This window comes from Phodopus roborovskii, unplaced genomic scaffold (genome assembly GCF_943737965.1).
Source record: "Phodopus roborovskii unplaced genomic scaffold, PHOROB, whole genome shotgun sequence".
Lineage (NCBI taxonomy): Eukaryota > Metazoa > Chordata > Mammalia > Rodentia > Cricetidae > Phodopus > Phodopus roborovskii.
The window spans coordinates 37,988,872-38,014,472 of record NW_026126409.1 but is presented as its reverse complement, the minus strand read 5'-3'; the positions used below and the strand labels follow the sequence as shown (position 1 = coordinate 38,014,472).

General features: G+C 38.9%; 1 pseudogene; it reads right to left on the bottom strand.

The window, feature by feature from the left end:
- The window catches only part of LOC127220420 (sorbin and SH3 domain-containing protein 2-like), a 159,692-nt pseudogene extending 134,487 nt beyond the window's left edge, over window positions 1-25,205 (bottom strand).
- Window positions 25,206-25,601: the final 396 nt, after the last annotated feature.

Below are 25,601 nucleotides of genomic sequence, written 5' to 3'. Positions count from 1 at the left end.
TTGAATAATTCATCAATGATTATATGTAAGGGAACCTCTTTCGTGGTCTGGAGATGTGGGAACAATAGATAAAATATATCTGGGCAGAGATGTGGGCTCTATGAAAGAGGCTTGGATCTAGACTTGAGAACCTTGGTGAGAACCCAGAGTGGGGCTAGTTGCGTCAGCAGTAATTGAATGTCTTGCATCCTGTGTAAGTACAGACTAGGCTTCAGATGCTAGAATAACAATAATCTTTCCAATGGAGATGAGTGAACTCAAAATGGAAGCAAATGTTGAAAGGCAGACCACTTGGTTCTGAGATCAATGTTGTATTAGAACTGTGCCCACAAAAACACAGTTTGCATAGCCTGAACCATCCTAGAGGATAGTCATACCCCTAGGGAGAATCTTATTAATTCAAATGACACCCTAATCAGAACCACTGGTAAGGCAGATACATGGTTTTGAAGAGTCTTTTTGTTCTTTCCTATGCAGCTGTTTTGCCCTAAATAAATGAATATGCCAGTTGAGTTTCACAATCTCATCAGCTTTTCAAATGTACTTCTCACTGTTTCAAGTAGCCCCAGAGTGCTCAGTATTTCAAAGAACTTCATAAAAGTAAATACTCCTGGAAAAGAACATCTGGGCTCACATTGGCAGCATTTAAGAGTTTCTACAAAGACTGTACTCTATGGCATCAAACAAGCTTACACATAGGTGGCTAGGGGTCCATCCCCTAGTACAGCAAAACAGACAGAGACAAACAAGACACTCCCCCTTCCTATTTTCCACTTGTGGCCTTACTTTTCAAGTGTTTGTGTGTGTGTGGTGGGGAGGGTAATTTTAGAGAAACTTTGAAAACATGTAGTGGCTGAAGGCTCGATGGCTAATGTGTGTCTACATTTAGCAATTATTTTCAGATAGCATGGTGGTTTCCAAGAACTTTTCTGTGCAACATCTTCAGTTCGTTTAGTTTGTAGCTTTCAAACATTGTTTTCTCAAGAGAACTCAGACTTCGATGTTTCATCATAACCTATTATTCAGAAAAATCTTGGGAGGAAGGAAGCAACTTTAGTTTTCCCAGGAATATTGTTTTCAAGAGTTCACTCCCTTTGAAAAGTGAATTGTGCTGCAGATACCAAAAGGCTTTCATAGTAGCCTTCCTAGAGCAGCAGCATTGTCTAATCCAGGAGAACAATGTTTCATTCTCTTAGGGAAATGCTTTACTGCTTGGGGCACGGACTTCAAGGGTGTATTGAAAAGGATGTGAGTTAGATTCTTTAACTACAGAGGCTATAGAAATCTGATAAAACTGAGTTAAAGGAAGGCATGTAAAAGAATGTAAAACACGGCTGTGAAGTTAGGCTCAGTCGTCTACTTTAGCCATCCTCATCAAAGTGAAGTGCAGGCTGGAAAAATATTGCTCTTAGTTTTATCATGCAGTAAGCATCTTTCAGGTCATACTCAGGTCTGCTGGGCACTGAACATAGCATCAATACCCTAAGTTGAGAATATGAGGTCCAAGACAAGGGCCTGATCACTCACAAAGCCTTCCTCTACAATTGAATTATGAGCTAAATTCTAAGTCCTTACCAGCGTTAGAATCTGTTTCAATTTAGTGTCATGTAAGTTCCTCCAGCTACTGTGCTATTTGAGGGTCATCACATCACACTTCCAATTACTTCCACTGCCAGCTTGTTGATGGTTAAGATATGGTTTCCAGAAGATTGTTTTGTACCCATATGTAACATTATACCCCAAGACTGAGCTTTACCAGGTAAAGCTCAGGTCCTTAATGAAAGGTTAACCAACTGTTACTAGACACAACAAGTTTCATAAAAATTTCTTACACTTCTGTTAAAACTCAAGTTTTCTAGTTAAAACGTTACTGTTTTGAAAGTCACTGAGGGGCTGGAGAGATTGCCCAATGGTTAAGAGCTATTGCTATGCAGCCATAAAGACCTGAGTTCTGATCTCCAGGACCCACCTAACAAACTTGGCATGGTCTCATGGATGCTCTAACCCCCAGAGCTGGGGGAAAGGATCCACAGCACACTCCTGGGGCTTGCTGGGCTCTAGGTTCAGGGAGAGATTCTGACTCAAAGCAATAAGGCAAAGCTTGATGGGACAGGACTTCCTGTGTCCTCATTTGGCCTTCATGCACCTGCACATGGGCATGTGCATACACCATGTATGTATCTCTCTCTCTCTCTCTCTCTCTCTCTCTCTCTCTCTCTCTCTCACACACACACACACACACATACAGAGAGAGAGAGAGAGGGAGTCTAAATTAATTGACTATATGTTTAAAATATATCCATGTTGCTTATTTAATCACAATTTAGATTTTCTCAGCATTTATGTTCTATTTGAAATTGAACACATGCAAAAGTGGTTAAAAACTAATATGGTAACTGTTCAGCCTCCTTAAGACCCTGCAGGATTTATATCTTGCATCTCTACCTCTATTTCCCTTCTTCTAGTTCTCTTCCCTGGAGTCTGAAATGTTCCACATGTAGGGTCTCGGCATACATGATGTTCTTGGATGAGAACTTCTGCATTCCCTGTTCAGCAGTTCATGCTATGACGAAGTCACCATGCCCTTCCCAGAAAGGCCTTCCACAAGCCACCCAGATAGGTAAAGTCTTCTCACTTTTAACTCTGAGCCATATTCCTCATTCCCTTCTAGGTCAATTCAGGTGCATTTATTTGAGCGACTGACTTATTAATACCTTCTTCCTCCAGTGTGTTTCCCCACAAGTGTTATATTTGTCCCTGACATAAAGTAAGTTCTTCACTGGCTTGTTTGATAAACAAATGATTTAAGAAATTCTTCAAAAGACATTAAGTAACCCAAGCACATTGTTCTTATATATCTACCTGAACTTGGGAAATGAAGCTTCTTATGAAAAACAACAACAAAAACCCTCTAAAATCCTACTGTGTATTCTAATTAAGCAGTTGCTTCCAACCCTGGGGGCTTGTGGAATGTCTCTTTACACCTCCATATTTTGCTAAAAAGCTTTTGGAGGAGGCAGGTGTCACATGTTTCCCACAAGACTTAATAAATCCTGTTATCTAGGTAAATTTGTATTTTTTAAATTTGAAATCAATTGCTCCTACACACAAAACTCATACCTCCAGATTTTTCTAAGACCTATCTGACATTCTGTTGAGATGGATGAATCCCTCAGATGAGGTCCCTAAGCAATATTTCTTCTGATTAAGAGAAAGATATATTATTCTATGTTTTATTAGGTGGCTACACCATTTGTTTCTCTGCAATCCATGCCTGCTGTTTATATGGCAGTGTGTGAACACACAGTTAGGCATGAGTTAAGTTGCACAAACAGTGTTGCCAACAACAGTCACACCAGCCTCCTCCACATGGTGTACATTTGTATTGTACACTGGTCAGAAGTACAAATGAATTGCTAGCCAATGATTTAGAAACCAGAAGACAGGAAATATTGTCTTCAGGTAAAGGGGCAAATCAATGCCACTAAAAGAAAAAAAATTGTGGCTACAACTGAAAAGTATGAATCAAAGATTCACTGAAGTCATTCATGGACTTCACTGTGCGTTCCAAATGGGGCTATGTAACCTTTTGTGCCATTGGACTCAGGAATACTAGGCACAGGCTAACAATGTTTTAAAATGTGCCATCTTGTTTATATTCTTTGATAATATGTAAAACACACTGTGGGTCATCATGGGGCATGATGACTATATTTCTGATTCACCCAGTAAATGAATAAATTAAACAATCCATGGAATATTTCAACAATTATGGTTATAGTATCATAAAAGTTCATTTTGCATGCATGATGTTGTGAACTATAAGTGGTTATTCATCCCTGATTCCCGGCCACTATTTCTGAGACCCTTGGGATCCCTTTGCATGGTAGAGAGGTGACATATCTATCACTAGGAGCTTATATGGGGGCTTCCCACTGTATGGCAGGGTTGGACATTTGGGACAGTTAGCCTCTCTGTTCTCCAAGGAAAGGAAAGGGACTGAGGGTTCAATTGACCACCAGTGACCAATAATGTAATCAATTGTGCATGTCTAAGCAATGAAGCTTCTGGGGAAAAAAAGGACAGGCTCAGTGAGTTTCTGGACAGCTGACCACAGGGAGGTTCCTGGAGGGGTATATTCTATCCCAACTCTTACCCTATGTATGTGTCTCTTCATCTGTGCCTAATTCCATGTCAATCACAATAAACCAGGTAACAGGCTTTTCCTGAGACCTTGAATCACACTAGAAAATTAACTGAACAAAAGGAAGGGAGGTAGGGATTCCAATTTGTAGCTGATAGTTCTTAAGATGGATTAAAACAACAACAACAATAAACAAAACCAAAACAAAACATGCTGTTTGTTGGGGACTGGCACCTGAGGGTTGGGGAGCTTGGGGACTGAGCACCACAGTCTGTAGAATAGCAGTTCTTGACCTGTGAGCTGTCATCCCCTTGGGATTCAAAAGACCCTTTCATGGGGATCACACATCAGATATGCTGCATATTAGATGTTTACATTATGATTCATAACAGTAGCAAAATTACAGCAATGAAAATGATTTTGTGGTTGGGGGTCACCACAACATGAGGAACTAAATTAAAGGGTCATAGCATTAGGACAGTTGAGGACCACTGCTCTAGAGTCTGATTCTATTGTCTAGAGTCTAGACCCCCCAGATAGTGTCAGGAATGACTCAGAGTAGAGGATGCCCAGGTACCATCCACTATGAACCAGCTGTGTGCTGGCTGGTGGGAGAAATGCACACATCTTTTGACGTCTCTTAAGTTTTATGTGCTGACTGTTATTAAATAAGTGTATATGAGAGACCAAGACTGATTTTTCCCACTATATCACACACATATATAATACACAGATAGTCACTCTCTTTCTCTCTCTCTGTCTCTCTCTCTCTCTCTCTCTCTCACACACACACACACACACACACACACACACACACACTACCTAGAAAAGCATTTTTGTAACTCATAAAGATCAAGTATAAAAAAGATTCCAGCATGCAAAAGTTAGCAGAGCTGGGGGTACATATGGGGGACCTGAAGGAAGAGAAAGTTCAATGCCAGCCTGGGCTGCACAGTCAGATCCTGCCTCAAACACACACACACACACACACACACACACACACACACACACACACACACACACACACACACCTACCTTATTAAGCACATAATAAAAGCTTCTCCCCATATGAATGTAAGTTGCACATGTTATGACTTCCCTAAACCAAAGCCTGTTTCTGTGGCTCATTGGCATGCTCAGTTAGGGGTCTACTTATATCTCAATACTGCTATCAGCCCCTTTATTCCCAAATGGGACACACAAGGCCCTGGTGCTCCATACCTGGGACCAAGTCATCTCTGGATTTTTACAGCACCTTTGTTTACTGCAGTACACCTACAAATACTCTCATGTTCCTTATGTCATTACACAAAGAAGCCAGGGAGGGCCAACATTCGCCAGCAACATCAGCCTCTGACAAATACCGACAGTGATTCTACCACAAAAGGAAACAGAAGAAATGAGCCCTTTGGGAGACATGCTAAGAAATTAATAACCTTAACTCGATTTTACAAAAATAAGTAAGTAAATAAATAAATAAATAAATAAATAAATAAATAATGGGGTAGTTGAATGCTCCTTTATGTCCTCTGGACTGAACTAGTTTAGACTGATTTATGGAGGTGGGCAGTGAAGGGTGCCCAACCTGGCAGTGTGTGTCCAGACAGCTGTAAGGCATCTTAGTTTTAGAAAATATTCACATTTTTACCCGGCAGCCAATGCTTGCATTTTCTCAACAAGTTATTATTTCTTTAAAGATGATTTTGCCTGAACATCCTCCTTGAGTCTACATTTTACAATCAACTCAACATTCCATATTTATTACACTTGTCAACATTCCATATTTCTTGCACTTGTCAACATTCCTCGTTCATTGTACTTGAGAACATGCTCGTGGGCCACACTGGTTTTTTTTACACACTGAGGACCCATTCTGCTGTCTTTATTATGAAGGAGTCTGGAGAATGTACCTGTTCATAGACTGGTGTTCCCATACTTCCTTTTATTCACTCCATCTAAGAAGCTGCAAGACATGGAAAACATCACACACGCACACAACACAAAACCTCCCCAGCAGGTCACTTTTGGTCCTGTGCCATTTTGCCTTGTACTCTTATGATGACTGAGATGACCGAGATGACCTGCTATACCAGGAAGCCCAAGTTCTGGGCCAGATAATGGAGGCGAACCCAGACCAGATAGCCTTTGTTTGAGTTCCTTGTCTGAAGCAAATCCAGCTTGCCAAAGGCTTTCAGAGCTATGTGGAGTTGGCCTGTTTCTTGAAGTTGGACTCAATGAACACAGCCACCTAAGAACAACTTTATTACATCAGGCTGGCTGAATGATAGCAGGGACTATTAGGCCTGCCATTAAGATAGCACATAAAAATAGATGCATAAGTATAACTTCTAGATATCAACACTAGCACTCAGAATTGCCACTGCCCTGGGTTGCAGGCCCCAGAAAATACAGTCAAGATGCCTAAAGTCATATCAAGTTCGGCATTTGATATATTTTTTTCTCTCTCTCTTTTTTCTAAATATAGTAAAGTGTTTGGCGCTTCTAATCACTACAGTTAATGATTAGTGATGGCTGAGAGGACCAAGAACACAGCAATTGTCAGGAAACCCAGAACAGGAACCCAGTGTTTATCCTGTTCTTGGTGGGCATGGCCAGACCATTGTTCAGAAAACTTTGAACAGGGTCACTTATGTAGCTTACCCAAGCTTTTGAAATCGAAATTGAAAGATGGAATTTTTCTTTGTTACAGAAAAGACAGTTTGAAGACTTATTCCTTGTCAGTAACAACAGTTCCATTTGTGCCTTTCTGAGAACAGTGGATGTTGCCACTTATAACTGAGATATATCTATACTGGACTAGGAAGCCCACTGTTTCCCAGAACTCAATATCTGTGATGACACACACAGGAATTAGTCTAAGGATTCTTGGGGTTTTTTTGTTTGTTTGTTTATGATTAAATACCTCAGTTGAAGTAATAAAGTAATCTTGTAGCAGATCACATATGTGACTTGGGATTTTATATTGTTTTAAGAACCAAAGAACCTGGGTGCTACTATAGAATCTGACAATTGTTTCTGACTATTATGACCAATTTGATACCATGTGCTTTAGATTATGTTTTTGGGTTTCTATAGCTGTGATGACACATCTTGACCAAAAGCAACTTAAGGAGGAAAGAGCTTATTTGGCTTACATATCCTGAAGCACAGTTCACTGAGGGAAGTCAAGGCATGTCCTGCTGTGGCCATGGAGGGGTGCTGGCTTGTTCCCCATGGCTTGCTCAGCCTGCTTTCTTATAGAACCCAAGACTACCAGACCCACATCACTAATTAAGAAAATGCTCTACAGGCTTGCCTATAGCCCTAACTTGTGGATGCATTTTCTCAATTGAGGCTCATCTCAGGTGATTCTAGCTTGTGTTAAGATGACAAAAACTAGCCAGAACAGGTGTCATAACAATAAAATAAGAACCATCATAGCATTTTACTCCTTTGTTTGCTGTGTAGCTCCTATGAGTCAACACACAGGGAAAGCTGTTCAGACAGTGTTGGCACAGAGTGGGTACCACTCAAGTGGTGGATGTTACTGTGGCTTATCTTACCTTTATTACTTTAGTGACACACAGTATGGCCTCTCAGCAGAGTTCTGAGTTAAAATTCTACTTCTGTACTGCGTAAACACCTTTATTTGGGCACATCTGAGCCCTAATTCCTTCACTCTGGAAACAGAATAAAATTCTTGACCTGACAACGTTTTATAGATGACTGAATACTCTGCAGGAGAAATCACTCCTGGCACACAGTGCTTTTCAAAAGCTACATAGAAAAATGCTTTCTAAATGTCATAATTTAGCTGTAAAACTTTATGCACTTTTAGTTCACTGATGGGAAAACAAAATGGATTGGACACATCTAGATTCTGATTTTAATTCTCTTATACTTTATTTCAGATAGCTCACATTCTGAATTTTTTTTTCTATTTGAATTTTAAATAAGAGTTCACTGAATTGTCAGGCAACTGGATTAAGAAATGCTCACCTCATCCCCAGTTCTGTCCTGCAGTTGATTGGATAGTCAACTTTAAATCAATGTCATTATCATCTCATATGTTAAGTAGAAGGCTGGAGTGAAATGCTATTGGCATAAAAAGGAATGGCTTGGAGAAAGGAGACGAGAATCCATTGCAGACTTACAACCCTGTGCATAGTGTTACAAACACACACTAAACCTATGGTGGTTGACTATAATTATAGCTAATGATAGCTGAAGACCAACATCTGTCTACTAAAGTGGTGATTACCTTGCCAATGTGAGGGCTGGAGTCTTTTACAATCAGGCAGTACTGTGCTCCGGGCTTTGCTTCCCCAGTGGCAAACCATATTATTTCAGGGGAGTTACTTGATAAAATATAAAATTCAGACAGCACTGTCTACCTATTTGAGAGCCTTTTGAGAGAATTAAATGAGGCTGTGAAAAGTGACTCCAAGTAAGTGTGTGTTGTAGAAAGAGATTTATTATCATGGCAGGTTTTTGACTTTGTCCTAATAGACTGCAAACCCTTTAGAGGAAAGGACCTCCTTTTTGAAAACTTGAATGTAGGACCAGTGAGATGGTTTAGCATGTCAGCACTTGCTGCCATGCCTGTCAATCGAATTCCATTATTGGTTCCTACACGGTGGGAGAAGAGAATTGAGTCTATAAGCCTTGTTTGCATGGGCTGCAGGTATGTTTACTCATAACCTCCCACACACAAATAAATAAACAAAAGCAGCAAAAACTTGAATACAGCTAGCTCTTTGTACAGTGTCCAGTTACTAAAGGTCATAGGTAAATATATGCTCAAATAAAGGGCAAACATGAAAGGAAAATCAAAATAAAAGCAATAATGAATGAAAGATGACTGACATGAAAACAGGTATTGCCTATTAAGTAGAAACACTAGAAAGGAAAAAATTTTCTTTACAGGACTTCAAGGGGAGAGGTAGTCTCTAAGAACAGATGTACTTATCACATTGATGGTCTGATAAACAAGGTCTTGAAGTGGAATTATCATATATATGTGTGTGCCATTTTATTCTTTTGTGGGAAGATGTTAATTACCGTAGGCCCTTGATTTCTATGAGTCCTGTCTGCTCTCATTAAATTCAGAAGCATTTTGTATGAGCCTCACTTCTAGTTTCTGTCTGCTCCTCCGCCGCATTCTGTGTCCCCCCTGCCAGTGTCTCTACCTTAAGAACGCATGACTTTTTGTGGCACACTCCCGTGAGACACATCCACAGATACACTTAGTATGCTACTCTTAAGTAGGCATTTCTTAAATCTGGCACATTCTAGAGACTTTCAGGACCAATTCTGACTTTCTGCATTGGTTACTTTTTACATATCTAAGACCAGCGAGCCCTTCACAATTTGAAACTTAGAATGTGAAGGATAATTATATAGGAAAACCATTACTGAAGGAGGGTCTGAAGAACCTTGTTTCTGTCTGAGACAGAAGGCCACAAACAGTACCAGTTTATTATTGGGGATGGGCTAATGTTCCCAAAGGTTCCTGTGGATTTGTGCCATGTGCACCAGGGCTCTTGCAGTGCCAACAGCTTTCTTTGCTGGGGAGCAGCCTTGATTGACTCTTGCTGTTAAACCCTGATTAACTTGTTGGGCACAACAGCCAGTGCATTTAAGTATCCAGTACTAGCTTCAAGGGAGCAACAAAAAGAGGCTTCTACAGAGAAAAGAGACACCACTAGCAGAGACTGTGAGAACTGCAATAATTTGAGACAGGAGGAATAGAATATCTTCTAAAGAGAAAGACAACATTTGGAGTGTTGAGGTTGAAAATGAGGCACATTTAGTGAAGACATTAAAAGACACTCGAGTAGGGCAAAATGATCTCAGAATCAGTCACCAAAGGAAAAAATGTTATGTAGGGTAATTAGAAAGAAATGATTCAAAAGATGAGGTAATTCTGGAGATAAATTAATCCTGTGAATGTAAGGATTACTTAGTCCAATGCTTCTGGAAACAAAAACAGGGACTCACAGTGGAAGTAATTTTATAGCATTCTGTTGTGGTTTGTTTATTGGTAAGTCAAAATTCAGGTTGTTCTTGGCCTTGCACATACAGTGTTAGGAAAGGGAAGGAGGAAACAGAAAGGCCATGATAAACAGTGTCCACCATTTAACCCATCCTGAGCTGTAAACTCTGGCGGCTTGACTATCCTGTAATGTGAACTCTGTGCTCCTGTTACTTGATTAGGATCTGCCTACTTGGCCTCTTTCAAAGACTCACACACTTTTAAACACACCTTTGAGCCTCCAAAACGGATTTAGGCACCATATTCTATTTTGGGTGGCTACAAAAGTACTGGAAATTTCAAGTTGTAACAAACACCATGACCTATAAACTTAAGAACATAGGCTAGTGTATACAGGATTCCAGGGTTACAGGCTTTAGGCTCCAGTTACTGTTTCAGGCCTCTGACTTACTGATTCAGACCAGGTCAAGTCATTTTTGTTGTGATGTTTCTCTTGCCCTTCAGTTAATATAATAACCAATGTTCTTTCTAATCCTCAAAATCAGCTTAAGGTTAATTTTTGAGGACTACTTTTATACCACCCTGAGATGACCAATAGACACTTTATTTTTTTATACAACTTTTAAAATTGAAATTAGAAACAATCTTGTTTTACATGTCAATCTTAGTTCCCTCTCCCTCTCCTTCTCCCCTGCTCCCCACTGGCCCCTTATCTCATTCCCTTTTTGCTCCCTAGGGAGGGTGAGGCCTTCATGGGGGATCTGTCATATCATTTACTTTTGTGATGCAGAGGAAATGAGCTGATTTCCTCCCCTTTCTAACCAGCCCTGTAGAAAACTCCCCATTCTCATTATCTTACTCATTTTATCCAGGCGAATTAGCTAGAAAGGTACTCAGAGTTTACAGTTTCCATGAAGGAGTTATAAAAAATAAAGACATAATAATTATTTATCAACATGCAGTTTTTCAACTGAATAATAAAATGTTTATAATGATATCGTGCAAATTATATAACTACATAAGTCATGTTACATATTATTTAGTAATTATATATAATTTAATTGATATAATTAAGTTGATTTTTAAAAATATGTAAATAATAGCTTAGTAAATAAGCTATTATTTTACTTATTTTCTATTTTCATTTAACTTCTAAAGGGGCAAATTTATATTTTGTCTTCAGAACATATTCACTTGTTACAACAGAGTCATTTGAAGGACAAATAATAATGTGCCATCCTGATTATTGATGCAAAATTTGATGACATTCCTCTTTTAAGAATTTAAACTTCATGAAAATGGTCAAGATGAGGGCTTGTTAAACAGTTTACAAATCTTGCTTCTGGATCATTTTTTCACTTTTTTTCCCATTGTATTTAGAAATTTCTTTTGACTCTGAAGTTTCTTCCCACACAGTAACTACATATAATTTGGGCTACTTTGAAATTAGAGTGAGTGATTCCATGACACTGGTTTTAATTGCTATTTGTGTTTTGCTGAAAAACAATGTATTTATTATACTGTAAAGGATTATGAATGGCACCTGCTAATTTCTAGGCTAAGAAAATGTTTCTAATTTCATAGCTTCTAAGGAGATATGGAGTTTTATTCCTGATTACACTTATCTCCACCCACTGCTCTGGTGATTATATTAACTCGTTCTAAGAGAATCCAACACTGGGATAAAAACCCATGAACAATAGAGGTAGACCAGAAATCTATTAAGACAGTGTCTATACTCACAAAGACAAATTGCAGCAGAAATGTTCCCATGCTCTCTCACTTACATGATAGCCATTGTGGCTTTTCAAATAAAGTACAGATCTCTGTGTCATTTCATCTGTTTGAAGTGTTCTAATAGCTTGCCTCAGACTGTTAAGGGCTATAAAATTCAGGGATTATTGCAAGGTACCCAAGGAGATGGATGCCTCTAAAGTTCCAATGGTTTTCACATTCAAAGAGCCAGTATAGACTCTAATTTTAGTTTTGATTTATATAGCCAGTTACACTTATAAATGCTCTCTCCACAGAAAAGGAATTTTACCATTTGGGTGTTAGGAATGTTAATATCCATGTTCATACACCAGTCCCTTGGAATGACAGAAAGTGCCTCTTGTTTCTCAAAGAGTCTAAAATATGTTTATCCCTTAACAACTGATGAGATTCACTTAGGACCCAGCTAAATGAGTGTTCACATTTGCCTGGAATGAAGCAATATTTGCAACCAGGCATTGATTCTGGAATTGCTGCCATCTCCCCCATCTCACAAATAGGGGTGACTTGGATACTCATAAATATTTCAGTGTCTAATTTCTGAAAAATCTGAATAATCAATTGAGGGCCATGAGTAGGAAGGATATGGAAGTAACCCAAGAAAATCACTGTACTTCTAAGGGTATAACATGTTGGTGATTATTAAAGTAACCTTTGTAAACAACTTTAATGGCTTAATTGCTAATTGTGAAAGCATGCTGATTTTAGCACAACTTTAAAGCTACATACCTCTACTCAAGTTAGAAAAAGCAAACATTTGCCAGATGCCACCTCTACTACCTTCCAAAGGCATGTTTAAATCTATCACCTACGTGCCAAGAAAATGAGGGAAGCACATTTGCCAGCGCAGTAAACAACTATCAAAGATATGTTTTATTTATGCAGATTCATATATTCAGGCCAAACGAGCCTGAGATACAAAGCATAATAGACCTACCTATAGACCTTAGCAGAGTTGAAGCTCCACGGGGACATGGACTTTCTCCTGTTAACATAGTGTGTTGTTCTAGTTCATGATGAAACTTAACTCACGATGATGAAAAGATGCATGAGAAGATGAAGGATGAAAAGAGCTAGCCATGATGCCTTATAATGTGAACTGAGCACCAAAACCTTGTGGTAATGGGGACCATAACCAAATGTCCATGCAGGCTAGGCAGGTTCTTTTACTAAGCTACATTCCTTTTTCTTCCTGTAAAGGGGCAAGATGAGTTCTCTTCACCAGTACATTAGTACTGACCTTATAGTACTGACCTATATACTGAATCTTACAGAAGTTAAGAGTTCAAACTTGCTATTTGTAGTAGGAGTTACTTCCCTAAAATCAAGAAGACAGTGAGATGATTTTTCTCCCAAGGCACATGCTTTCCACAGACCCAATTTTCTTCTTTAGATTGGTCTTCTTTAGTCAACAAAGGGAAACTATTTGACTCGTGCTTTGGTACAAGGCTGTTGATTATTTTTAAACTCCATTTGAACTTATTTAGCTCCAAAGTAGAACTAATCATTCTTAATCCAGGGTAAATCTTCATTGCCAGCAAATAACATAGGGGTCTGCCGACATTGCACACAGAATGTCAGTTTCCCAGTAGTACACATAATCTCTTAAGTTACAGCAGATGTCAATTTTAAAAATAAATGGAACTGATAAAGCATTTGCATGCAGATTGTTTAATTTTTTTCTATTGCTTTGTCTTATAACATCATAATTGGCTATCTAAATGTCATACAAAGCCTCATATATTTTCTTTGGTTCTTTTAGGTACATCTCCTTACTTTGAATTTTTTAGAACTTGAACTAGATTTTACAAGTATGGACAAACAGTCTAGGGATGAACCTCGGTTGGTAGATTGCTTGCCTAGCATGCAACAAGCCCTGGGTTTGAGCTCTAGCAACCCATAAAACTGGGTGTGGTGGATCAGGCCAGTAATCCCAGCACTTGGGGGAATGAAAAGAGATGAAGCAAAAATTCAAGGTTATCCTTAGCTATTGAGGAACTGAATGGCTAGCCTTGGATACATGAGACTGCCTCAAAAAAACAACTCCCCCCAAAAAAACAAGATGAAACAAACAAAAAAATAGTAAAGACAAGCAAAACAACAAAAAACTATCAAGAAAAGTATAAAAAATATCTGTATTCCAGTATAAATAAAAATGATTATCAGTATCTTAGATTTTGATCTCTTACTAGTTTTTATTGTTTTACTATTTGGTGTCTTGGAGGGGGAAAATCAATATTTGCTCCTAAACAAATATTTTCATAGAAAATATAGAAAGAATGATAAAATGCAAATTGCAACATTTTCTTTTTGCCTACCTATAGTTCCTACAAATAGATTGTCTTGAAAAACACTGAGAGCACTGGATCGGAACATCAAGGATCCAAGTTTGTGTCCCAATGTCCCCATATGTGTGACCCTGAGCAAATTGTCAAACATTTCTGAGGCCATTCCCTCTCATGTAAGATGAGAATAATCCCTTTGTGGGAATGTTTTTGTGAATGGTCAGTGAGAGATGTTTGAAGAATTCAGCACGCTACCCGATGCAGCATCCAATGAATGGTCAATTAGAAGGATATTACCTCCCTGACTAACACTGAAAAACGCAAAGCTCTAATACCACATGAACTGAAGACTAAGTTTTAGATCAGCCCATGAAAAATGGAATTAAGCTGGCACGTCAACTACAAAATGAACATAGACATTCATAAGCAAGTTCTTTAGGCTTAGAGTCTAATTCTGTTAATACAGTTGATCTCAGTTCTCTGAAAGCAGTACTTGTATACATTCTACCCCAATGTTGGTTTTTGTTTGTTTGTGGCCTTTCATTTGTGCATTGGAAGAATAGTGGGTCTTGCTGAGAACAATCCACTTAGAACCAGAAGATATGGAGGTGTACAACCCTACTGCTCGATTAGTTTCTTTAAACTTTAGAGTAGACTATAGCAATCTAAGATCGAAGTGATCCTTGAAACCAGTAGGTTTTTGTTTTATTTATTTGTACAAATGCATTTTTGTTTTATGTAGTGGGTTTATAGTCTTTTGTTCTGGATCTGTCCAAACTTAAGTATGTATCAAGAGTTTCCCACTGCTCCAGGATTCCAGGAGCAGTCAGTTTTTAACCCTTACATGACCTTAGAAGAGTGATTAGTTGACAGCCAGTCTTGATAGAATAAATCTCTGCTACATAGTCAGTCATTTAACATTAGACACTCACTTGACAAACATCTCATTCTATTCTAATGGTGACCCTCAAAGGGGACTGCCTTTATCCATAAGTAGGGGACAGAGCTTTAAAGCAGGCTAAGAACCTGTCCACATACACAGAGTTGACAATCACAGAGCTGGAAAGAGACCCAAGTTTCTGTGACTCCAAGGCCCTTGTATTCATCGTCACAACACACCAAGCCTCATGGGAAACGTCCCATGCTCTTCCCATGCTCCGCTCACCAGCATACAGGGTCTGCTTTATCCAAACTCTGTCTTTGCCTTGTACTTGCCTGAAGAGATTCAGGTGAGATCAGTCATACCCTAGTCTGCATGTGCCCTCTGAATGCTTGATCACTTCTCTCTATAACTGTCCATAAGACTGACAGTTCCCAAGTGCAGAACTCTAGCTAGTCACCACTGAATCCACACTGCCAGGAGAACAGGGGCTTCTTGGCACCTGTCTTTCGAGTGAACTCACTCTTATATAATGGCAGAAGTACTAGATAACATGCTTCCCTTTCTCCCTCCCTCTCGCTCCCTCTGTTCCTCTCTAACCATCTTCCTTCTTTTTAATTTATTTTAAAATACATTTATTTATTGTATGCGTGTGTGTGTGTGTGTGTGTGTGTGTGTGTGTGTGTGTGTGTGTGCTCCTGTACCACATGTGGAGGTCAGAGGACAACTTGTAGGAGTCAGTTCTGTCCTTCCACCCAGTGGATCCTAGGGATCAAATTCAGGCCATCAGCCTTGGCAACAGGTACCCTTACTTCCCCCACCTTTTTGTGAGGGGAGAACAGAGTCTCCTTATGCAGCCCAGGCAGGCTGTGCTTGCTTCTATGACCTTCCTGCCCTGACTCCTCCTCACAGGTTAACTCCAGGTGTGCACTGCTGCATCCAGCCCCTGCCACTGCTAACATTTCTCTAGTATTTTGTATATATCAGTCTCACATGTACAATTAGACCATGCACTCCATTTAATCTTCACCAAACTTTTTGAAATAATTTATCATTTAAATCGTTTTTAATATTTTTTCCCTAAGAAGGCTAACTTACAATATCAACTTCAGTGGAAAACAAAAACCAAACAAACAGGTTTTGTCTAACAGCTAACAACTAAGTGACTAAAATTGGCTAATATGATGATTTTTCTTAGTATTCATTATTACTTCATAGTAATTGCATTCATTAGTCAACAAAGAAATAAAGAGTACTATCAATTACTTTAAAATCATATAGGGAAAATGGGAAAATGGTGGTGACAACTAGAAAATTTGACTTAAGTAAGCTGAACAATTATATTAAATCACATGCTTCATTTACATAAATATTTGCATATGTATGTAACAATAATGAAGAAAGAGATGCCATGGATTTGAGAGGGAGTTGGGAGGAAACACAGGAAACGTCAGGAGGAGGAGACAGAGGGGAAGGCATTATGTAATTTTATTATAGTTAAATACAAAATTTTAAATATCAGGTACTGCAAAATATGTAAATCCCTTTTAAAGAGAAACTAAAAGTTTCTGTAGAGCAGGGGTTCTAACCTTCCTAATGCTATGACCCATTAATATGGTTTGTTATGTTATGGTGACCCCCAACCATAAATTCATTTGGTTGCTACTCCATAACTGTAATTTTACTACTATTATGAATAGTAATGTAAATATCTGATATTCAGGATATCTGATATGTGAGTGAACCCAAAGGTGTCTCAACCCACAGGTTGAGAGCCACGGCTTTAGAATCTTATATTGATCAAGCTTGCATCAATGGGGTAAAATGTCTCTCACAGAGGCAGTAGGGACAAGCTACAAGTGGTCACCAGCCCGTGCCTGTTTCCTTCATGTAGGCAACATCAGAGACCTCATTGGCTCCAGAATTCGCCTTACTTTTTCCTGATGGCGGAAATATTCCTAGATGCTTACTGAATGCCTTTATCAAGACATTTCCAGCAGGCATTTCAAGTCCTGCATGTTTAAATTCTCACCCTGTTCTTCCCACTTTGGTTGGCAGTATCACCACCTCTCCTGTTACTTCATTACCTCATTACCCACAAATCTTTTCTTTCAAAACAACAACAACAACAACAACAAGTAATTACAATCTCAACATCTATGCCTCCATCTGGTCTGTCCTTAAATATGCACCCAGAGCTTAGGATCTCTCTCATTCTTTCTCTTTACTGATTATCTTTTTGCAGAGTTGGGAATTGAAGCCAGACCCTTAGTGCATGCATTCTGCCACTGAGGTCCATCCTCAATTATTTCCCTTTACTTGTGAATGTTTCAATACTAGGTAAAAATAGAAAGGGCATGGCCCACTAACTTGTATTAGCATAGCAATTGAGACACTAGCTTTAAACTCCTGGAAAAGGAGAATGAAAGAACCTATTTTATATGGTCATGTTCATCTGCCAGAAAGAACAATTCCTTGATATCTTTCTTTACTTAGAAGTATGAAGTCATGGTACTGGTATGTTTGTTGAGAGAATGTCCCAATAATGGTTTTAAAATTATTGATTTATTTCCCAAGAGAATATATTGACTAATGAATTCTCTGATCAATTGGAAGTAATGTTTCCCAATGCCAGTTACCCAAGAAGTCATTCTATCTTATTAGCCAGATAAAATATTCTCCCTTGCTCTGGGGTGCATTAGTTAGAACATATGTAGATTTCTTGGAAATGCTTCACTTTTAATTAGAGATGGAAACACTTGAATTTCAAATCAACACTCTTCTTAGTTCTCTCTGAACTTGAAGGCTCTTTTGGTTAAATGACCCAATGGATGACACACACTCTGTATGCCGAAGTCCTTTTGGGTAATGGCCATTAAGCTCCTGTCCTTCTCTGCAGGGATTTTCTATGCTATTGCCTTCCAGGACCTCTACTCACAGACAGAATGCAATAAATGACAGAGGAGGCTGGGAACCAGGCAGTTCATGGCTAGAAGATTCTGTAGGAAACAAGTTGATGATCCTAATCTTTGCATTCCTGACTGTTAAAAAAAAATAAACACCAAAGGGAGGAAACAGGGGTTTAAGGGCATGTTTTTCTAATTTCTTTCAAAGGAAGAAAAAAATTGAGGGTTTCAAATGGTTATAATGTAAGGCAACATTGCATGATAACCTAGAGCTCATGTCAAATGACTTTGCTGGGTTGTGGCTATTATGAGGCACTGAGGGACACTGGGTCAAAAGGGCGGTGACTTTCCAAACTACACCAGGTTATTTATGACTTTGGTTATCATTTGCCTTTATTAAATGAGGCTGATGGTATCTTCTGTCCTGCTAATAAATCTAAAAATTGATTTAAAATGTAGTCCGAATACTTTACACACTTTAATTTAAGGGAAAACGTCATCCATTATGTTAGTTTTATAGAATTAAAGTTCTGGTAGAAAGGAAGCCAATGATATAATCAGATTTCAGAGCTCATTTCATCCCAAAAGATGTGTTTCCATGTGAAGTCAGAGAATTCAGAATGTACCTTCAGGTCATGGCATAAGAAAACTTTCCTCCCTAAATAAGTCTACTTAAAAGAGATGACTGTTGTTGCCTCGGTAAAGCAGATGACTATACTCTCCCCCATTTTTATTTTTTCTTCATTCTCAAATATCACTATCATGAGGCTAAGTTGTTCTGGAGATTAAGTTGAGAGGGAAGTTGATCGTGTGTTAAATGAGCCAAGTTATTTTTCTATTGTGTAAGAACTTCCTTTGCTCAAGATACCTTGAAGACTTCAAAGGATTCCTTAGACATTAGCTTAGTGTTTTACATAAAAAGGACACCAATCCAATGCAGAAATCCTCTAATCAAAAGAATGTGTACAGATATATGGACCATATTTGTTTTCTCATGATGAAAGTTGCTTCCACTACTCTTATTTAACCTTAATACTTTCACAAAAGTATATTTACAGACAATAGACCTATATATGTCTACAACCTATTCCATCTTGTTTCCACCCATCATTTACTTTGGCCAAGCCCATTATGGAGTAATCAGCAAAAACACTGTTGTTTTCTCATGGAATGTACTTTCACACAGGATGATTAGAAATACATAGAAAAGCTTCACTAAAATGGCCTAAGAAAGCAATGTGCCAAGTGGAAGGAGCAGCAGAAGACATTATTAAGTCTTTAGCAGAAGGATCATAAAAGTCTTTCTGAGCACCTCTGAGCTGCATATCTTCGGAAGTACCTATTCTTGGTATTGTGATTCTCAGTCCCTCTAAAAGTTAACACATGGAAAGCTCTTGGATAGATAGTAGCTAGTACAGGGCAAGTGATGGTTTGTTATTTTCAGCATCCTTTGGATTCATCAGGTTGGATCATTTTCAGATATTTTCTGGAGAGATGTCTCTGTGCTAACAGCACTTCCTGTTCTTACTGATGACCCAGATTTGAAGCCCAACACTGACACCCTGTAGCTCACAACTACCTGGAACTCCAGCTATTGAAGGATTAGATGGCTCAGGTCTCTGCATTCACTGGCACACACATGAACCCAAACACACACACACAAACACATAAATTAAAAATTAAAATAAATCTTAACACATACACCACATAAATATTTTCTGTAGCTTACCAAATGCTAAGTATTCAAGCTTTCATTTCCTTGAGTCTACTTGGAAGCTGTTATTTTGATTGCTTATATAAGGTCTTCTAGCTTTTATAGGGTTTCAGCTTAAAAAGATCTCCTTAAATTGACATCATTTTCTAGCTTAAGCTCTCTAATTATACTCCAAAGCATAAGAAAAAATATCTTAAATTTGTAGTGTTTAAATTATCTTCCTTATGTTATTTTAAGTAGAAGGCAAATGTGAATTTGTTCATGTTGATCTTGTTTTCTCAGCAGGTGTGAATATAACCAGACACTTTAGAACGAACAGAAATCACATTTTCTTGCCTGAATTATTCATGACACCCAGAGTTACATTTGAGCTTTACCCAGGTCCTGGCAATATTCCTATGTTATGAAATTGTCGAAGCACAAGGCCTTTCTTCAGGAATACTATATTTTGCTTTAAAATAAAAAAAAGAAAAAAGAAATAGTTTATCATAAACATTATTTTCTCCTCTGTTTTGTAATTTCAAAAAGTTAAGAAATGTTTCTTATTAACTTAAAAAAAAAATATCTAGGTAGAAACAGCCTTTTAAAATCCCATGTCAGCATTAGTAGAACATAGAGGAAGATCTGACCACTATGGGCCATTTATTCATTCAGTAAATGGTGACTATTAGTGGGACAACCTGTTTCCTGAATGCCTTCAATGTCTCAGCTGCCTTTCTGATGCTCGTTAACCTTTGTCACTTTTGTTGGGCTCAATCACTGTTGTCACCTTTTTTCTTTTTGACATTAGGTATTCACATGACTTTCCTTTACCTACAATTGTCTAACCTAGCAGACAAAACATAAGACTATTTTCCATGTAGCAGCAAGTGATTGGCTATAACATTTTCATTTTGACCACCATGTTATATAAATTTCCAGATCTATCTGGATGTGGTAACAAATGTCTGTATCCCTAGTACTCAGGAGGCAGAAGCAGGATGATTAGGGATTTGAAGGCAGCCAGGGCTATCTAGTGAGACCTCTCTCAAAAATAAAAACAAGGGAGTCAGAGAGATGGCTCAGTGGTCAAGAGCAATTGATGCTCTAGGTGAGGACTCATGTTAATTACGTTCCTGTACCTATATGATAGCCCATAACCTCTGTAACTCCCAAGTTCCAGGGGATCTGAAACTCTCTTCTAGACATGTCACATACAGAGTAAGTGCAGGGAAAACACTTACACACATAAAACAAATTTAAGTAAGTCTTTAAGAGCAATAACAAAGAAAATCTATATCTAGCTATTAAGGTACAAGTTCTTTCAAAAGGTGTTTACTATCACAGTATAAAAAGTTGTATTTATGTCAGCAATAATATAGCAGACAGATTATGTGCACTTGTTTCAGAACATACTAAACCTTCACCAGATAACACAGTGGGCACAAGAAGAGCTATTGTTACCTAATCCCTTTTCCTCTATTAACATCAGCAAAGAAAACCAACATGATAAGGTGTGAGGGCATCTTGATAAGCCACAAAATGTCAGCCCATTTTTAGCATCCAGTGTGGACTTCCAATGAGTTGTATGTTTTGTTTTGTTTTGTTTTGTCTTGTTTACCCAGTTGTATTAAGTATAAAATATAGAGGATGATGAGATTTTTTTTCCTGAACTCCAATAACTATATATGGCTCAAGACAATTAACTAGTCTTTAAAATGAATATCAAGCTTCATCTATTATTTAATTATAGCATGCTATACATTAACCTCAGCTGGAAGACAGCTAGCACAAGCCTTTAGAACCCAGTACCATCATAAGGAACTTGTACTTAACTCATTTAAATTGGAAGATTGAAGTATGGAATAGTGATTAGAATGGCTAGAAATATGAACTTAAGTATTCCCCTGTATTTTCCTTTCTCACTTGAAACATGGCTATTTTGAACTTTCTAATCTAGCTACTTTGTGTACAAAACAGTCATACCAAACTAATGACTACTTTGGCCTTGAACATGGGGATTGTACACAAAGTTCCTGGTGTATCACTCCCATGGATGTTAGCATTCCAGCAATTTCCCCACAAAATGGTAAATTAGAATATTTAAAAAAATAATTATGCCATTATCTGGAGGGAAAGGTAAGTCTCTATTAAAACCAGGTCTACATCTAGAATGACACTCTCCCCCACCCCCATCCCCCAATACACATTTAGGAGCTCACCTTAAGGGGAAGAGGGCGATATCAGAGATTGATGAGGGAGTCTTTGACTTTCAAAATTTATGAAAATGAAAAGAAACTTGGCTATTAGATGCTGCATTCAAATTCCTTTATCCCCTTCACTCAAACATTCCTCTCTTTCTCAACTTCAACACAAAAAAAAAAAAAAAAAAAAAAAAAAAAAAAAACTGCTTCCTAAGTATCTTACATTATACTCAGCTTCCAGTCAAAAGTTGACTAAGAGCAAATCCCAAATAGGAATGCTCACTTTTTCTCTCCTGAAATTTGTGTCAATTTGTTTAAAAGTTACATTTAAAGAGTTTCCTTTCAGAGAATGACTATTTAAAACAAGATATCCATTGCTTTTATGAAACTATAATCCCAGAGTTACATTTTCATATCTGAGAAGTTGATGCCTCTTTTATTTTCTTGTTTATTTATTTATTTTTTTATGTTCTGGGTTTCTCTGATGAAAGACAGTACTAGGTGAGGGCTATATTTACAGTAACTAAATGTGAAGCCAAAACTTACCAACCTGAATGCTAGGTTCTAAATGCTATAAAAGTGCTGTAGAATCAGGGACCTGGAAGACCATGAAAACCTGTGAATAGAGGCAAAAGCAAGATGATGCTGTGGACAGAAAGACAGCCAGATGGGTTGCCAGATGTGAACACTTTGGGGAGGCATCCTTGATGGTTTTTCCGGGGCTCACGAAAATGACTGGTGCTGCCAGGGAGTTAAAGGGAAATCTACAGCGGAGGGTGTCAACATTTGCCAGGGTTTGATAGTGTGTTTTGGAAATGATAAAATATTTGACTTTGCCAATAGGAGAATTGGAAGTAGCAGAAACCAGGTCTAAAGCTAGGCAAAAACCAATGAGGGAAGGGGTGACAGATGAGGAGGTCTGTCTCAGTTCCCCTCTTAGCACAGATGAATTAACAGCTGTTGTATGCTGCAGAGAAGTAGTTTGGGGTGTTTGCCTTCCATAGCTGCCACCTTAAGTGGCTAGCAATGTGCAGCAGAGCCGGGGTGACATGCATGCGTGTCTATTTTCCTGTGAATGCACATGTTCTTGTCCCACATGAAGACATGACAAAGGCAACAGGGTACACCGCCCAGGGGTGCTGTAGGTATTCCTGCAACCTGTTCTAACCCAAGAGGAACTAATAGAGCATCATTTTCCTGTCTCAGATGTGTTCATAGTGTTAATCTAAGCACTCCTTGGGCAGTATCACAAAATAGAAAGGGACTGAAATTGAAAGGGCTCTTTTTTTTTTTTCATTCGTTTCATTCTCCATGAATCATTTACACGGCTGAGAGTTTTAGTCACTGAACTTGACTTAATGTTAAGTCTGTTCATTTACTTTCCCTTGGAAACTAAACTGAGTGAAGTTCAATCAGCATTTTATCCCATAGAACATTTCCCACTCAGAGTCATGTTCAAAGACATCCATACCCAACCTGTGTCCACATTTCTCTGCACTGGTGATTCTTAGTCTAGATCTTTGTATCCTGAACAGATGGAAAGCAAGTGGTGAAACAGCCCCCTTATTATGCTTTATGATGTGCTCCTGTGAAGGTATGCTAATGTACGAAACAGGTGATTCACGTTCACGTATCAGCGAGAACATCCCAACTAACAATATTAGGAGACTCCTTAGGCAATCTGTATTTTGTGAGAAAAAGACAGTAAATAATAAACTATTTCTTGGAAAAAGATCTCAATTAACATTTACTTGAAATTTCATGATAAAGTCCATTTTAGCTGGTAGAGATGTGTTATCAGATGTTTTCAGCCAAATAATTCCCAATAAGTATTTTCCACAGCATTATGGCTAATGCAGGATTCCTGGTCCACCAGTATAGAACTGACTTAGCAAAGCCAGAAATGGTGCTCACAGTACCAGCTTGTTCCTAAGAGACTATCCACCAAAGAAATGCTCAAGAAGGGGCAATCCCCCTTCAATTCAAAGTCTGTGTCACTCTTAGGCAGCCACCGGCCCGTAGACATTGCTCCCATTATTGGAGTGTGTACCCGTACACACTGTGGTGTTTTGTTTGTTTGTTTCACTATCCAGTGAAATCTATCTACTTGTGAGAAAAATTATAAAAGAAAACTTTTCCTATAGCTATGCTTGAGTTCAATGCAGAGAATTTGCCTCTTTTCTTTCTCTGGATTCTGAGCCTGGGGAGTACAATGGGGGTGTTGTGCTCTGGGGTAGCCTGGTATGCATGCAGGATATTGCGAGAGGAGGTGTGAGCAACTTGCAATACCTACTGTGTTTGCTCTATAACTGCCGAGGACTAAATCAAACAACATGCCAGGCCATTCGGTCTAGAATAACAAAATCCACTAGTTACTATGACCTACATAGGAAACAGAATTCCTTGCTTTGAAAGTGTGCATAGGTGTTAAGAAATAAAACGTTTATGAGGCTTAAAAACAAACTCTCACAGCTTGCATGCGACCGGTTTACTGTGTAGTTCTTTTAACGTGTCAGAGGGCAAGTCACAAAAGAATCCATTGTTCTGTCAGAGAGAAAGGTTATTGGCTATCAGGTCTATCCAGAAAGACAAGCCATCATAGTTTGTTAAAACAGTCAATAGTTATTTTAAATACTAACACAAAACAGCAGCGCCTTTTTCTATATCATACAGTTTCTGGAACCTCTACTCGCAGAGTTAATTCTTTATCTCAGACACTATTTCGTGGAAGTGAGGTGTGTATTTCCTCCTTAATTTCAGATCATAATGATAAATGTACATTTTTCAGGTTAAGTTTTTGCTTCAATTTATTTTTATGCTGAGCTTTCAAAAAGGGGGAAAAGCTTACCTCCTTCAGTGAAGTGGGATGGCCAGAGCCCCTTTCTCAGCCTCAGCTTCAGCGTGCTGGAGCAGATGCTCTGACCTAACAGTTTGTTCACAGGAAGCAGGTGAACCCGAGAGCGTCCGCCTGCGTTCCAGCCCAGTGCCCATCCGAGCACACACCTGCTTTCCCAGACCCGCGGCTTCTAAGCAACAGTCTCGCACAGGACCTGTGCTAGCAGAGAGCGACACCCTCTTTTCAGAGCTGCAACACTCTCAGCTGGGTAGCTGCTGAGATAACTGTGTGTGCGTGCCTTCCCGAGACAAAACCCTTTCCTGCTGCTGCCCGCCAGCGGATACGCAGCATTATCGCCCTGCATTCCCCGTCCTCCAATCAGCTAATTACAGCAGCAGTCAACAGCTTGTCGCAGAGGCAGCTTGCAGGCACACGTGGCTGCAATGATTGTGCACTAGCGTGCCCATTGTGGCTCTTTTCTCAAAAGATTAAAAAAAAAAAAAACAAAAAAAAAAAAACAAAAACCCTTCTTCCACCCTGAAGCTTGATGACACACTGCTTCCCATAAGTAAAATGGCTGGTCCTCTCAGCACTGCTGCGACAGCTCATTGGGTTCCACTGGCTTTTCGTAGCCATAGCAACAGCCAACAGACAGACTTAGCAAGCATGGCTGATCATGTGCAGGGCACGACACAGCTTGTTAATTTCTTTTTATCAAACTCATCATTTTTACGAATAGGGGACAGCTTCTAAACGTTTCCCGGAGAGCGCAAGCGCCCTGGTCAGCCTTCCCCCCAAACACACAGCTTTTCTGGGGAAGTTTTGTTGTAAATGTTAGTGTTACACTGTGAGATCGAGGAAGCAAAGCTGTATTCACATCTAGCC